The following is a 15,304-nucleotide window of genomic DNA, read 5'->3' on the forward strand; positions in this document are numbered from 1 at the left end:
GCTATGAAGGACGGGTTCAAAGAACTGGCCTCTGCAATGAATTTATACAACAACAACAACAAAAAGGGTATGTACAAAGATTTAAGGAAAGATACGTCAGCAAATAAGACTTGGTAGTCTTCTGCATGATAAAATCCAACAATCCAAGTCCTACTCTCCATCCTCTCTCAGTTAAGTCTCCAAGTCCCCATGTGTGAGAGTGGTCAAGGATTAGAGGATATGACTTTATGTTCTCCCCTACACCTTTCTGTTCTGTTTTTTGGGCTTTTTTCTCCTTTTCCCTTTGGCTATTCTTTACTCAAGCGTGCTCTTTGCTTCTGTAGCTCTCAGTACACAGGAAGCAGGCAATCCCTGTTGAATAGAACTGTAGTCTTGGTTTTATCTTTTTTTTTTTTTAAGGTTAACATTCTTTCACTTTCAATCACTCTCTTCTCTGTCTAACCTTAAGAAGGCACCAGGGAAATTTATTCATCCAGCTAAGGGTTCTCAGGAACAAAGATGTTCCTGTTCCCTGTGCTCAGAACCTCAAGCTCTTTGATAAAAAGTTTCTGAAATACTAGTTCAGTTGAAGCAAAGGTCCTTAAAGTTGGATCCAGGGGCCATGGGGGACTCATAGGTGGGCTTTAAAGGCTACGTGAACTCTCTGACATCATATAGATCTGGTGTGGCAAGTGCATCTTTCTCAGAATTTGGCCAAATATATATACATATTTTATTTAAAAAATATATGTATTGAAATTCTCTAGGTGGTAGTAACCTACTAAAAAAGGTTAAGAAGCCCTATAAGACTCTCTGAAAAAAAAAAAAAAAAAAAAAGGCTCAGCAGTGACTATTCCCAGCCTTTCTTCTTGAGCCATTTAGATTAACTCAGTGGTAAGTAGGAGAAGGAAGGCAAGGGATTTTAAATGGCATGTTGAATGTTATGTTAACCAGTTATTCTCCTTTCATACCATCTCCTGCCAAGTCCTAGTGTGTACCTTTCCTGAGCCCTAAGGATCATACCTGGGCTTGCTCACCTGGTGACACCTGGTCCACAGAAGGAGAGGAAGTGGGAGGACAAGAGAAAAGCAAGGTCAATGAATTTCTTCTCTGCCCACTCCCTGCTTTGTGTTCAGGTTCTGGAGTGATTGATAGAGTCTCTCCCTAACCACAGCTCCTCTGGGATGGCTCCTCCTCCACGGCTCCAGCTCTCCCAGTTCTGAGTACCCTCCACCCTTCTCCTGTTGCTTCTTCAGCCCTGGGATATGAATGACCCCCACTGTTGCTAGTCTCTGGGTGCCTCGACGCCCCTTACTGGTCTCCTCCACCCTGTTCATATCTCTATAACTAGTCCTTCATTAAACAATCTGGTCTGAACCATCTGAGGTAAATGTTTCCCACCAGGACCTTGAATAATTCCCTCACTAATTAACTCATAAACTATGACATTTTGTTATGAGATAGGTAACTGAATGTGGACCCCATGTTCCTGAGTCCATAAATCAGCATTTAATGACATAAGCATGGAGATGTAAAATCCCCAGACAATGACTGAGGTCTTTCCCTCCTGCAATTGTCATGTTGTCTCAGGACCCCCTCTGCTCTTGTTAAAGGCCTCATTCCCACATGGTAGAGCCAGACACACACCAGCAAAGGAAGGCAGTTCAATTTCTGCATGTTTATAAAAATTAGCAATAGAGACATGGTCTTGGAAGCTGGGATTTCCTGTGGCAAGAGCTGGGCTTTTTAAGAGAGAGATTCTTGAGCCCTAAAAGACTCAGGATCTGGCGGACTTGGAGGATAGAGTTACTGTCTTAAACCACAGTGCACAGTGATATAAGAAAACTTTTCCAAACCCAAAGCAGATCCAGGGTAGCTGTGGGCAGTAGGGGAGAGGTGGAGGAGGACACTATTGGCAGTGATGCTAGTCAGTTCCTGAAAAGGAGCCACATACAAACTTCTGCCAAATCAAGCCCCAGAGGAGAACCGAGAGTCCTGGGAGGATTTTAGAACTCCTAAAATTTTAGAACTCCCCTTACATTTCAGATCAAGTCTATGAAAGCCAAGAGCCTACTAGGCTTCCCCTTCTCTGAGCTTATGAAACAGAAATGATGATGTGGCACAGCTTATTTAGGAAGACAGCACCCAATGTAAATTCCCTCCTCTAGGTTCCCCATGACCTCACTGGGGTGCAAGATGGGAACATGAGAGTTTCATGCCACCTCTTGGAGGGGCATAACAGAGGAGGTGGCAGGTCAGGAGATGAGATGGGATGAGGCTGGGATGTGGTAACACAAAATGGACCTGGAGCCAGAGAGACAGGTGTAGACACTCAACAGTGGGTCCAGAGGAGGGCATTTGCAAAGCTCAGATCAAAAGAGCCACATCAGCATGGAATTCTAGATAGACTGAGACATCCCCTCCCACCAAAAACTGACTCCAGATCACTGCCAGAGATGGTGGAGGAAAATCCTGGCCGGACCAAGTGTTTATCCAAAAAGATTATACATAGTCTAGAAGAGTTTATCTTGAGATGAAAAGTTCCCATTTTCTACCAGCATCAGAATGGGGCTTTCCTAGCTTTGTGAAGTTCAATTATAGAGAAATTAAGAGTTACCTTATTCCTCATTTTTTTTCTAAGTTTATCACTGTGACAGTCATACCTTCTACACACTATCCTCAATCTCTACTTGTGAAATTGGCACAGGGAATTCTCCTCCTTACTTTTTCTCAGGTCAGGCTGGGTCCTAAGGCCTCTAAACAGGTGAGTCAAGAGGGGATCCTTGGGATAGGAACACTTGATACGGAGATTGTGCATGTATGTGCACGCATGCACGCATCCATGTGGACTCCTCAGTTTCAAGTCAAACTAGTAGTTTACAAATGGGTGTATTTTATATCAATTTTGTTTGCCTTCACTTGATGCAAACTAACATTGATTTGATTGATGATTTCAAGACACAAATTTAAAAGTACTGACAAAAAGGGTTGCTTTCCTGATTAATATTTTTTGTTACTTTAAATGAAATGGCATATATAAAAACTGGAGGTAATAGTGACCTTCTTTTCCATGTTGTCAGATTATCCTTGAAATATTTCATGCTCTTCTCAGGCCACAATGCAAGGCAGGGGGGCGGGCATGTGGCCCAACTGGACATCTTTTAGAGGAGGGAAAGACTGCAGTTAGTGAAGACTTCTCAGAGCTGCCGATCATGCCATCTGAGGAGATGTTGAGAAAACCATGGTACCTAAGGAATAACCTGAAGAAAGGAAGATTCAGAAGTATCGTAAAGGCAATTTTCACGTTTCCGAAAGTCAACTGGTACTGGATGACAGATTAGATTTTTACACTCCCAAATTATAAAAGTAAAACCCAAATTCAATTTCTGGTGAATTGCATTCATCACAGGAGATGAGAGCAAACGGAACATTGTCCTGGGATGCTGTTGAGGGGCATCTAAGCCTTGGTTGGGGGTCCTGTGGATCCTTTCATCCCTGCCATTCTGTGATTTGATGAAATTTCCATGCCGGGTAAACTTAAACAGAACCATGACCGCTTTTTTCCCTCCTTTTACATTTTTTTTTCCTGGCCTGTTAACAAAGATTTAATGACCTACTAATGCTCGAGGCACTCTTGAAAAACCACTGTCGGATTAGCGCTTGGCTTTCAAAAAATTAATCTTTTTTTTTTTTTTTTTTGGTTTGTTGCCTTTTCTCCCAAGTAAGATGCATGGCTGTGTTTCTCTCCTCACCTCTGTTTTGGGAACCAGGCCTGGGCAATTAAGGTTGCCTGGTGTTGGGTCCCAACTGAAACATAACTCAGGTGAGGGTCGTATGCTTTGCACTTAGCATCAAGCCTTCTCCTCCAGCTCCCCCAGAAGCCGTGCTCTCCTTTCAAGGCTCCTGCCTCCATTTTCATCCCAGGCAAAGCCCTGGGCATGCTGCAGAGAGCTGTGGCCTCCAAGATTTCCCTTCCTGTCTGCTTGGATGTTGAGAAAGGCCTCAATCATAACATCCAGGAGGGGAAAATTTAGAGGGAGTCTGTGGTTCTAATTTGCTACAACAAATTATTCCAAAATCCATTCCTCTGTGTGGGCACATTTCAGTGGTTCCCAAATGGAAAAAAAAGAAAAAGAAAAGAAAAGAAAAGTGGAATTCTTATCTGGGTTTATGCAGTGGTATGTGCCACATAACTTCCAGTTTTTGTAACTCCTGCAAAGACAGAAGCTGTAGCCTGGACTGTCTTCCCCTTCTTCCCCAAGCATCTAAATCCTGTTCATCCTTAAACACTACTGAGGAGCTTCCCTCAATCCACTGGTCTGAGGCAATCTGACCTTTTGCAGATTTTCCACAGCATGTCGTGTACATGCCTGTTTCACATAAATTTCATCACTCAATGTTTTTTGTATCATTGTCTTCTCCACAAGATTGGTTAGCTCTCAATGACATCTTCACCGTTATATTTGTCCCAGGGTACTTGGTGTGACGCCTTTGAGTTGGCAGGTGGAGGGTTATTTGTGGAGGAAACAGATGAACAGATCCATAACTTGTTCACTCATCATATTCTTCTTCTTGTCCGAGGGAAGCAAACTGTAGAGCAGCTTCCCTCTACCCCTTCCAGAGCAAAAGAAAACTAAGAGAATGGATGAGTTAGGAACTTTGACATTTCTGAATCATTGTCACATAAGTGAATCTGGACGTGATGAATTTCATTGTTAGTCTTTATTCTAGAAAGTTTTATTTCCCCACTCCAAGGTGGGGGTTTCAAATCAAAATTGAGGGTTTGGAAAGGCCCAAAATTGATTCTCTGGATGTATATGATGATCTCCTAGAGAACCAAAACCATCTTGTTTATTTCACCCCTGATGCACTTGGTCTTGCCCCAGACAATTGTGGGTCTTCTGTAAATATTTAACAAATTTCTGAAATAACAAAAGAAGGTAAGAATTCATTTTAACGTATGTCATCCTTGGGCAGGGACCATGCCAATCTTTTCTGCATCATTTTGATTTTCGTATATGTGCTGCCGAAGCGTGTGCTGATTTTAGTGTCTATTTGACTTCATATAATGCCAGAATGTCAGGGACTAAAATTTTGCCTCTTACTCATTAGTATAGATTTAGCCTAGAGGTTTAAAGACATGAAACTAAAAAGCAGGCAAATGTTTTGGTTACTAGTAGGTTAGAATTATGACAGAGGCAGTAACAAAAAAAAATAAATGTACTAACAAAATTGTGGTTGGTTCTGTGGCCTTATATAGACACAGCTACGTAGAATTGTTCTAGTGAATAATGAATGTGGGGTGATGGCCATCTACTGTTTAATGGTTTTCAAACTAATGTTTAAAGGGAAATGAGTGGTTTATACCAGAATCCAAATCATAGAGTTCTCAGCCAATAGTATATATGAGTGTTGATCTTGGATTAGTGATGGTAGTACATTAACAAGAAGGCTGAAAGATTATATTATCTTTGTGGGTTAAACAAATAGATTTACACAGCAAATCTTTTTTTGTGGAATAATAAGAGTAATATTATATATGGATAGTGAGGAAGACATTCTATTTGGAGTCTAGAGACCTGGATCATTTTCTTGGCCCTGGAATGAACTAGCTCCCTCCTCCGGAAACGTCTAGTTTTGTTTAGCTGTAGCACTTGCAACTTTATTATAGTTAATTGCATAAATATTTTTATTCCATTACCTTTTCAAGGTCAGAAGCTCTCTTGTTTATCTTTGAATCCCCAGTGATTGGCAGAGTGTCTGGCAGAGTGAGTGCCCAATACATATTCAGGGAACGAATTGAAATGAAGGGATCCGATAAGATCATCAATTTCTGCATCTAAGGGTCTGAGATTCTCAAGATCAGACAATTCAACACATATGCAATTTAAACCATGTTCAAAGATTTTTCAGAGGGAAACCACAGAGGGCTGTTGGTTCAATTTTTTCCCTCAAGGGGAAAGAGTGTAGCGATTCAATCTAGAAGCTTTAGAGATAACAATAAAAACCATCAGACAGAAATGCCTATTGGTTTCTGGTATGAGAAACATAACCTCAACCCAATGGTATCCAGGTCATCATTCTTCCCTCAGTACCATGGGCTCTGGTACCTCTTCCTGTAGGTTGCACACACCTTTCTGACTATTCTAGTTTCTTTCATATGTTAAGATTCTCCTTTTCACCTTGCACCATCCCAGTGTTTTTGGTTTTCTTTTAAACATCCTTAATGTCTCTTCTGCTTTAAAAAACCCACACAAAGAAACAGATGGCTTTTGGATCCCACATTTCTATCCATATCAGTAGTAGTTCTTGTTCTTGTTCTTGTTCTTGTTCTTGTTCTTGTTCTTGTTCTTGTTCTTGTTCTTGTTCTTATTCTTGTTCTTGTTCTTGTTCTTCTTGTTCTTGTTCTTCTTGTTCTTGTTCTTCTTCTTGTTCTTCTTGTTCTTGTTCTTCTTGTTCTTGTTCTTCTTCTTCTTCTTCTTCTTCTTCTTCTTCTTCTTCAGAGAAAGAGCACAAGTGCAGCCACACAAAGGGGTCGGAGTGGAGAAGTTCAGAGGCAGATGATCTCAAGCAGGTTCCATGCTCAGCACAGAGCCCTACTCGGGGCTTGATCTCATGACCCTCAGAAAATGACCTGAGCCAAAATCAAGAGTCAGATGCTTAACCAACTGAGCCACACAGGTGCCCCTCAGCCAGACTTCTTGAAAGAGTTGTTCATACTTACTGTCCCTATCTGCCTTCCATCCACCCTCTATGTTCTCTTCAATCAGCCATTTACCCTCCATCATATCAGTTATGGTAGCATTTGCTAAACCTACGATTGGCTTGTTGCTGAAATGAACAGAATTTTGATTGCTCTTTTTCAATATTCTTTTCAGGCTCATTCTTCTCAAAAATATACTCAAAATTTGGAATTTCTTAAAACTAAGAAATCTTACTTCGTAACTATCATCTCACTTCATACTCTCACTCTACTATTCCTAGCCCACATTTTCCATTGTTTCATAAAAAATGACTCTGCAACTTATACTTCCAGCCCACATTGCACATCACTCATGCCGTTTTGGTTGTCTCAAAGGTATCAAGCCAAATGTGTGCCAAAACGACTCTCCCTGCCACTGAAAATGGTGATCCTCTTTCAATATTTTCTGGTTTGGGGAAGGGTCCTGACCATACATCCAGTTATCCAATTATAAAATTTATACCCACTCGCTGCTACATTGAAGTCCTTCACCAAATCCTATTGATTTTTATCTCCCTAACATACACAATCTGCTATGTCTCTTCATCTCTACTGTCAACACTCTAGTCCAAGCTATTATTATTTGTTTCCTGGACTACTTACTGCCTTCAAAGTGGTCATCCCATCTTCTCTTGCCTTCTTCCAACCCAGTCTCCAAAGCGTGAACAGATGGATTATATTAAAACTACCATCTGCTTAAATTATTCATCTTACTTATGATCACTTCAGTGGCTTCCTCCTGCTCTTAAAATGAAGAATAAAATGCTTAACAAGCCTTCATAACTGTGCATGGTCCAGCACCTACTTGGCTGTCCACTTCATCTCCCACCATTTGTTCTCCTCGTGGTTTATATGCTTGACACTTGGTGTTCTGTTTTGTCCAGTATATCTGTTCTTCTGCCTCCAATCACAGCACTTTATGATGACATGCTGGCAATTGTTTGGAAACTGCCTCTCTGTGAAAACAAAAAAGTCCCCCACACACCAAAAAACAAGAACAAAAACATGATCCCTGATTCTTATAGCATTTGCCAATGTCTGCAGTGTAAATATTCCCAACATGACATCAACTGGTTTGCAAAATTCATGAAAATTCAGTAATCTGCTCTCATGAGCCACTATGAGTTAGGTTCTACTCACAACTGCATCTGTTTCCTCTGACTGGATTCTCTACTCTTGTTGCTGTAACAATGTCTTCTAATTTGGAGAGCTCAACTCAATCATTACTTCCTCAGGGAAGCTTTTCTTGTTCTCCCCAACTAGGTTCAATCCTCCTACCAGATGTTCTCTGAGCTCATGCAGTACCTCTTTATGGCACTTATCACATTGTACATTTACATTTATTTGATTAATGTCTGTCTCCATGAAAAGACTTTTAAGCTTCATGAGTAAGAAGCACAGGTCTGCTTTTGATCAACATTGAATCCCCAGGGCTCAGCAGAGTATATGGCATAGAATAAACACACAGTGAATATCTGTTGGATGACCGGTCAAAATGGAGTTTTACTGATGTCCATTTATGCATGCATCTGGAACAGAAATTTTGGAAGCAATGCCACAAATGTACTCACAATGCACTCAGATATGGTGTCTTACAAATCTATATCTATAATTGATTCTTCTCAAGAACACAAATAAGTTTGGAAGAAGGGGAAAATCACACCTGGGTTGAATCCAGTTTCTTGAGTTTTATTGATAAATTATCCTTAGTTCATTGCTTATTCTCCAGATAAATTATAATTCCTCTGATTTCTGTTTCCTCCCCTTCCTCCTCCCCAAAATAGAAAATATGGGTTCAATGGGAAACAGGCATGACTGATGGGACCTCTTGACAGTAGAGATGAGCCCTGGCATCAAGCTGCCCTTTGAAAGTCCATTCTTACCTGTCTTTGTGCCACTCAGCTCTATCAACTTCCCATGGTTCCTGTAGAGGGTGGCATAAAATATGAAACTTCTGTGGCTCCCAGATCTCTTCTTAATTCATTTCCAGATTTTGCCCTACCTCAGACTGGAATGACCTTGGTGTCCCTTGAACACATTTTATTTTTTAAAGATTTTATTTATTTATGAGAGAGAGAGAGAGAGAGAGAGAGAGAGAGAGAGAAAGGCAGAGACACAGGCAGAGGGAGAAGCAGGCTCCATGCAGGGAGCCTGACGTGGGACTTGACCATTTCTCTATGCTTTTCCCATGACATTTCTTCACTTGTAGTGTTTCTTCCCAAATCTTATTCCAAATCCTATTCTTCACTACCTGAAGCTTTTCTTCTGTGGTTGAGCCCAAGGGGACCAAATTCACAGAAATGTGGCCAGCTTTGGTAATAATTTAACACTGAAGTCTGTGAAGATTGAATTCACAGATGTGCCTCTAGTTGGGTGACCTGGGGCAGGTGACACCTCTCTAGTTTAAGATTCCCTTGTCCAGACTGTGTGTGAATAGAAGAGTAGGGTGGGAAACCAGATGCTTGTGTGACTTCTAAGAGTCTTCTTAAGACTATGTATTTAAGATATATTTTGTAGCTTGTAACCCAAAGATAATGCACTTTTTAAAGCACTGAAATATTGTACATTTACAAATAGATTTCACATAAACATCTAAATTTCTGGGTTCTTTAAAAACAAATTTGGCAATACTTGGATGGTGTCTCCACAGGGCAACAATAGGTTGGAGTGAATGGCTATCCCGTTGGACAAGACCTCTGATTTCCAGTGCCCCACATCCCTACTGCACTTTTGTTAAGCTGCTTGGCACCTGTAGACACCGAGTCCCTGGCTCTGGCTCTAGGTACTTCCTTACACCACTTTTTATACTAAAGTATGATTCTTGTATTGTTGGTTAATGATTTATGAATGAATGTCTTGTTTCCCCAGGCACCCTATAATTGCTTTGAGGCCAAGACTATATCTCATAATAATGGTAGTTAACACTTTTGAGCTCTTGCTATATGCCAGGCACTGTAATAAGCACTTCACATGTATTAACTCATTTGATCGAATTTCTTTAATCCCCAAACCAGCTAGGAGAATGTAGTGCATGTAGCTGCTGCCAAATATACTTGTGGATTATGTCATAAACTATGTGGCAAGGAGTCAGATTGGAGTCGGGCTCCCCGTGTTCGAATTGTGTTCAAAATCCACTTTCCCTATAACTGTATATAAGCTTGAGAAAATGTCTAAACTTCCCCCACCCAAATAAACACTAAGCCCTATTGCTCTCTCTATTTATCTATCAGTATCCTTTCTTTGACATACGATTCTCATCAAATAAAATGCATAGTTCAGTTAGTTTTGACAAACATTTGGCAAATATATGCTTCTGTGTGGCCATCAACTTGATCAAGATATAGAACATTCCCATCACTCCTAGAAGTTCCCTCATGTCTCTTTTCAAGCAAAATCCACTCCTCCTTCGATTTATATCACTATAGATTAGTTTTACTTGTTCTAGAATTTTATGTAAATTGAATTATACAATGTGATTTTTATATCTTATATTTATATATTTTTATGGCTGAGTTCTTTATTCAACATGTTTTTGAGACTTATATATGTTGTACCACATAAGTGGTTCATTCTTTTTCTTTCTTTTTTTTTTTTTAATCACTGAGTAGTATTCTTTTCCATGAATATATGACAATTTGTCCATTTGTTAGTGGATGTGTGGGTTATTTCCAGTTTGGGATACTATGAATATTTTTATGAATATTCTTATGGAAGCCCCCTTTTTTGTGGTTATATAATTTTCCCTTAATTTTCTCATCTACCAAATGGAGCCCAAAATAATACCTACCTATTAACATCTTCTGAGGATTAAATGAAAACATGCCTCAGCACATAACAAATTCTTACAGTTAATTTTATTTATTACTGTTTTATAGAAGCAACTAAAACATGACTTTGTTAGGTACCCAGAGAGAGTTAAGAGTAAACTCTTTCATTTGTCTACAAACAAAAACTAAAGCACATCATTTCAGACCGTTCTTTACTAGAGATCATCTGAACTGCACAGATACTTACATTTGAATTAACTGGATAATGTCTGCAGCTCAAATTCAAAGGTATTGAATTTTGAGTTAAACTCAAGTCACGCAAACACATGCAAAGTTGAAGGGCGTGCAAAACCAGTAATTGAGAGAACTTGTTTATAAGAAGAACTAAAGCAGCCTCATACAAGAAGCTCAGATAATTTTCTGGACTTAAAATGAATCTTATGGGATAATGTTTTGATAAGTTGAGTAGAAGTGAATTAAGGCCATGTGGGAGTATATTTTCCATAAAAGGGACTTGAATGTTTAAATCTAATGGAAAAAAGATGCTTGTGGCAAATGCATTTAAAGCTCTGACTAACTCACAACTTGTAACAGTTGCATAAACATAAAGGCCAATACTGCTCAATTTCTTACCAACGACTAGAATGCTCTCTCTCACCTGCCCCTTCACTTGGGGGAGATAGGATGAAAACATATTTGCAAGCCACCATTTCTTTAACTACTTTTGGGATGAACCTGTTAAAAAGAATTACAGTAACTTACATTGTTCAGTCTTGTACGTATCCATTACCTTGCTCTTGATAATGAAAATTACTGGAAATATCTGTTTGTGTATACATGGCTGAATGGGTTAAATGGGGTCTAATAAAGTGAAAGTTTTTTAATTAATTAAAAAATATTTGTTCTATATTCAATACAGAAATGGTACTGTTTAAGATAGGTCTTTACCCTTTTGGAAATTCCCATTTAAAAGGGAGCTAAGTCACATGTACATAAAAACTATCTAGCTTAAGACATAATAGGTAAAGTTATGGCCAAGATTTTTCTTATTTTCTTCATTCCCATCACCATAAAAAGCATCCATAATATCATCTTTCAGATAAATTCATATTAACATTTTTGTAGATTTCCTCATATTCCTATTTTTCTGTGGGATTTTTATGCATTTGTGATCAACCATACCATGCCTGTTGTCACCAAATATTAATAATACTTTCCAATGCAGTTAAATACCTTTTAAAATGCAATTTTAATGGCTATATTATTTAATTGTGTGTTCACTAAATTTTCTTTAAATATTTTATTATTGTTGGGTCTTTAGGTTTGTTTCCTATATTTTATCATTATAAATAAATACCTTCACAAATGAAGCATTTTTTAATGTTTTCTATTAGAGCTTTAGTCTTTCAGATATAGAATCAGGGGAGTCAAAATGTATGAACGTGCCAAGGCTCCTGGTATATATCACCAACTTGCTTTACAATGCCTGCACCAATTTGCATTCTGTAACCAGTTGTAGGATGGGTGCCACACTATCAAAGGCAACAGTTCTTAGAGTAGGAAATCTTGACTAATCTGGCAACTGGAAATGATTTTGTGTTGGTTTTAGTTTCTACTTCTCTGATTAATAAGGAGGATAAATAGTTTTCATGCTTATTGGTCATCTCATATGCTACAGTAATAGTTCGAAGATTACCACTTTGTTCAACAAATGTGTATTAAAGACCTAGCATGGGGGCGCCTGGGTGGCTCAGTAGTTGAGCATCTGCTTTTGGCTCAGGTCATGATCCTAGGGTCCTGGCATCGAGTCCTCTATCAGGCTCTCTGCAGGGAGCCTTCTTCTCCCTCTGCCTGTGTCTCTGCCTCTCTTTCTGGGTCTCTCATGAATAAATAATAAAATCTTAAAAAAAATAAAGTCCAAACATAATAGCCAAAAAGTGGAAGCCACCCAAATGGCCATCAACAGATGAATGGATAAATAAAAGGTGGTATATCCACTCAATAGAATATTATTTAGCCCCAAAAGGGATGAGGTCCTAATATACACTATAACTTGGGTAGGTCTTATAAACTGGAAGAAGCCAGTCAGATACAAAAGGTCCCATATTATTATTCCATTTATATGGAATACCCAGAATAAGCAAATCCATAGAAACAGAAAGTAAACTAGTTGTTGCCATGGGCTAGGGAAAGAGGGCACTAGGGTGTTTCTGCTACTGGGTATGGAGTTCACGATGTGATGAAGATGTTCTGGAATTGGATAGTAGCGATGGCTGCATAACTTTGTGAATATAGTAAAAACTACTGAATTGTACATTTTAAAAACATGAATTTTATAGTATGCAAATTATACATCAATGTTTAAAAGTCATCATATGCCAGGAATTAGGAAAGTTTCTGGGGACACCAGATGGATAAGATGGAGCCTACGGCTCACTGGAGGAAGATACCTGATTATCTAAGGGTACAGAAATGTGTGTTTAACTAGGTCTTGAAGTATTTTAAAGGTCGAATTACCTCTCCAGACTAGCATATGGAAGGACAGTTAGAGGCAGGATATCCTCTGTGGGTTTTCCATGGATTTTGTGATTTGGGTTCTAACTTTGCCTCCTTTGGGATACGGGACTTTGGGGTTTGTTTCCCTTGATTCAATTAACTGGAAGGTGGTCAACTCTTCACTGCATAGTGGGCTATGTTCTACATTTAGGAAATCTTCATTTCTGTGTCCCTACTTCTCATTTACAGTATGATATCAAACTAGGGAGCTTCTCCTTGAGAGTCTCTTTGTACTTCAACACCTTACTCAGGGACTATTAGTTGTTCTGTCAATATTGTTTAAATTTTACTCAAAAAATAAATAATCTGGGGCACCTGACTGGCTTAATCAGTAGAGTGTGTGACTTCTGATTTCAGTGTTGTAAGTTTGAGTACCATATTGGGTGTAGAGGTTACTTAAAATAATAAAATCTTTAATAAATAAATTAATTAATTAAAGTGAAAAATAAATAAATAATTCAACCATCACTCAATCTGTTTTCTTAGTAAGTGTGAAATAACTTTGGCCAAGTTATTATTTTTTTAAACTTTTGTTTCAAGTTTAAGTTTAGTCTATGAATCCTGCCTTAACATTAATTGTGTTAAATGTGTCCCATGACCTGTAAAAAGGGAAGGATTAGGTCAAAGTTGCATTTCCCAAGTATTTCAGAAACATGGCTGGGTTAGGAGATAGGTTGATGCTCAAACCTGACTTTAGATTGTTATTCCTATCTACCCCCTTACTCTTCAAGAAGTTGTACAATGAAAGTTAAACCCTCTGAGGTTCAGCTATTCATCTGTAAAATCCATAATTCCCATGCCTTATCTATGTCACAGAGTTCTTTGTAAAGGCTAAATGAAAAATAAATGTGATACCATTTTGCAGAGCAGAATGCATTCCATAAGCTGGGCGGTCACTGAGACCATCATCATCATCTTCACCACCACCATCACCACCATCGTCATCATCAATTTCTCATTCTCATAAATATTTTTTGAGATTCAAATGTCTTTCAGTCATTCAAGCTGGATGGCAGAAAATGAGATTAGGGCAGAAAATTATTTTCTCTTCTGTTTCAAACCACTACCAGTTAAGACAATATTGGTCACCTTCTTGGGTTATGACTAAAGAGAAATATTGCGTTGAACTCATTTGCTTAAATTATACAGTAAAATATGTAGGAGAACAGAGTGGTTTTTATTTCTGGGTGGATTGATCATGTGTTGGGCTGATTTATCTGAATGTACCACAGCGAGGCTATGCTGTAACCTCTAGGCAGTGCACATCTCATTATTTTGTAGTGCCCCATGAAGGTTTTCTGGAAAATGAGGCTGAGTTATGGCTGGTTCTGGCAGACAGTGTCATTTTCATTTGCTGTCAGTAAGTGCTGGAGAGTGAAGAGTCACAAGGGCACTATATTTTGTGTCATAAGAGATTGCCCTGTGATAAATGATCACTCTACAGCGATTGGAGACCAAACCAATCAATCACTGGAGGGTGGTATTGACAAGCACCCATCACCCTGGCAGTAGGGAAGCAGGGAGAGGGCTAAAAGAACCTATACTTTACAGCTCTGTTTAAGAGCAAACCATTATTTTGTGATGGAAGAAGAGGAGGCTGAAGTATCTGCTACCACCTTTGAACCTTTGCGGAGTGACCTGACATCAAGGAATATTTCCCAGGTTATTTGGGGAGAGTGCAACTCATGGTGCTAACACCACCATATGAAGATGGTTGAATACATGAGGAATAGAACCAAGGACATCTGGCTACTTTGCCTGACTGGAGAAGATGGTTTACCCGAAAGGGCGGAGGTTCTGGGTTGCACTTTTAGAGTCCACTTAGAAACTCTCTTTTCACTTATTTTCTCAAAATCAGTAGAAGATACTCCTTAGAGATTGTCTTAAAAGATGATGCCCCAACCACAAGTGGCTCCATGGGAATTGGATTCCCCATTTCTTTTCTACTGAGACTGCAGGTCACAGATGTCTTAGGCATTTTTTGTTTGTTTTTTGATCCACAACATCATCATCCTTCCTCTAAGTTGGTGCTTGAAAGTCGTCCATTACAGAGTCATTTCTTCTGAAAATTGTTTCTCCATTTCTCCTTGAAAAGGCAAATGCAGAATATTTAATAAGAATGAGAACTTTAAAAAAAAAAAAAGAATGAGAACTTTTTTTGTGGAAGAACAGAGAGAATCTAAGGTCTTGAAAGCAATGAACATAAAGAAAGAAGGAGTGAGGGGATCCCTGGGTGGCTCAGCGGTTTGGACCTGCCTTT

The 15,304-nt window shown here is 39.1% G+C and overlaps 1 non-coding gene across 1 annotated transcript; it reads right to left on the bottom strand.

The window, feature by feature from the left end:
* Window positions 1-4,911: 4,911 nt before the first annotated feature.
* LOC112647665 (U6 spliceosomal RNA) lies at window positions 4,912-5,014 on the bottom strand. The gene has a single exon (XR_003128415.1). It is a non-coding gene; the product is annotated as a U6 spliceosomal RNA (small nuclear RNA).
* Between the last annotated feature and the right edge of the window lie 10,290 nt (window positions 5,015-15,304).

This window comes from Canis lupus, chromosome 5 (assembly GCF_003254725.2).
Source record: "Canis lupus dingo isolate Sandy chromosome 5, ASM325472v2, whole genome shotgun sequence".
Classification (NCBI taxonomy): domain Eukaryota; kingdom Metazoa; phylum Chordata; class Mammalia; order Carnivora; family Canidae; genus Canis; species Canis lupus.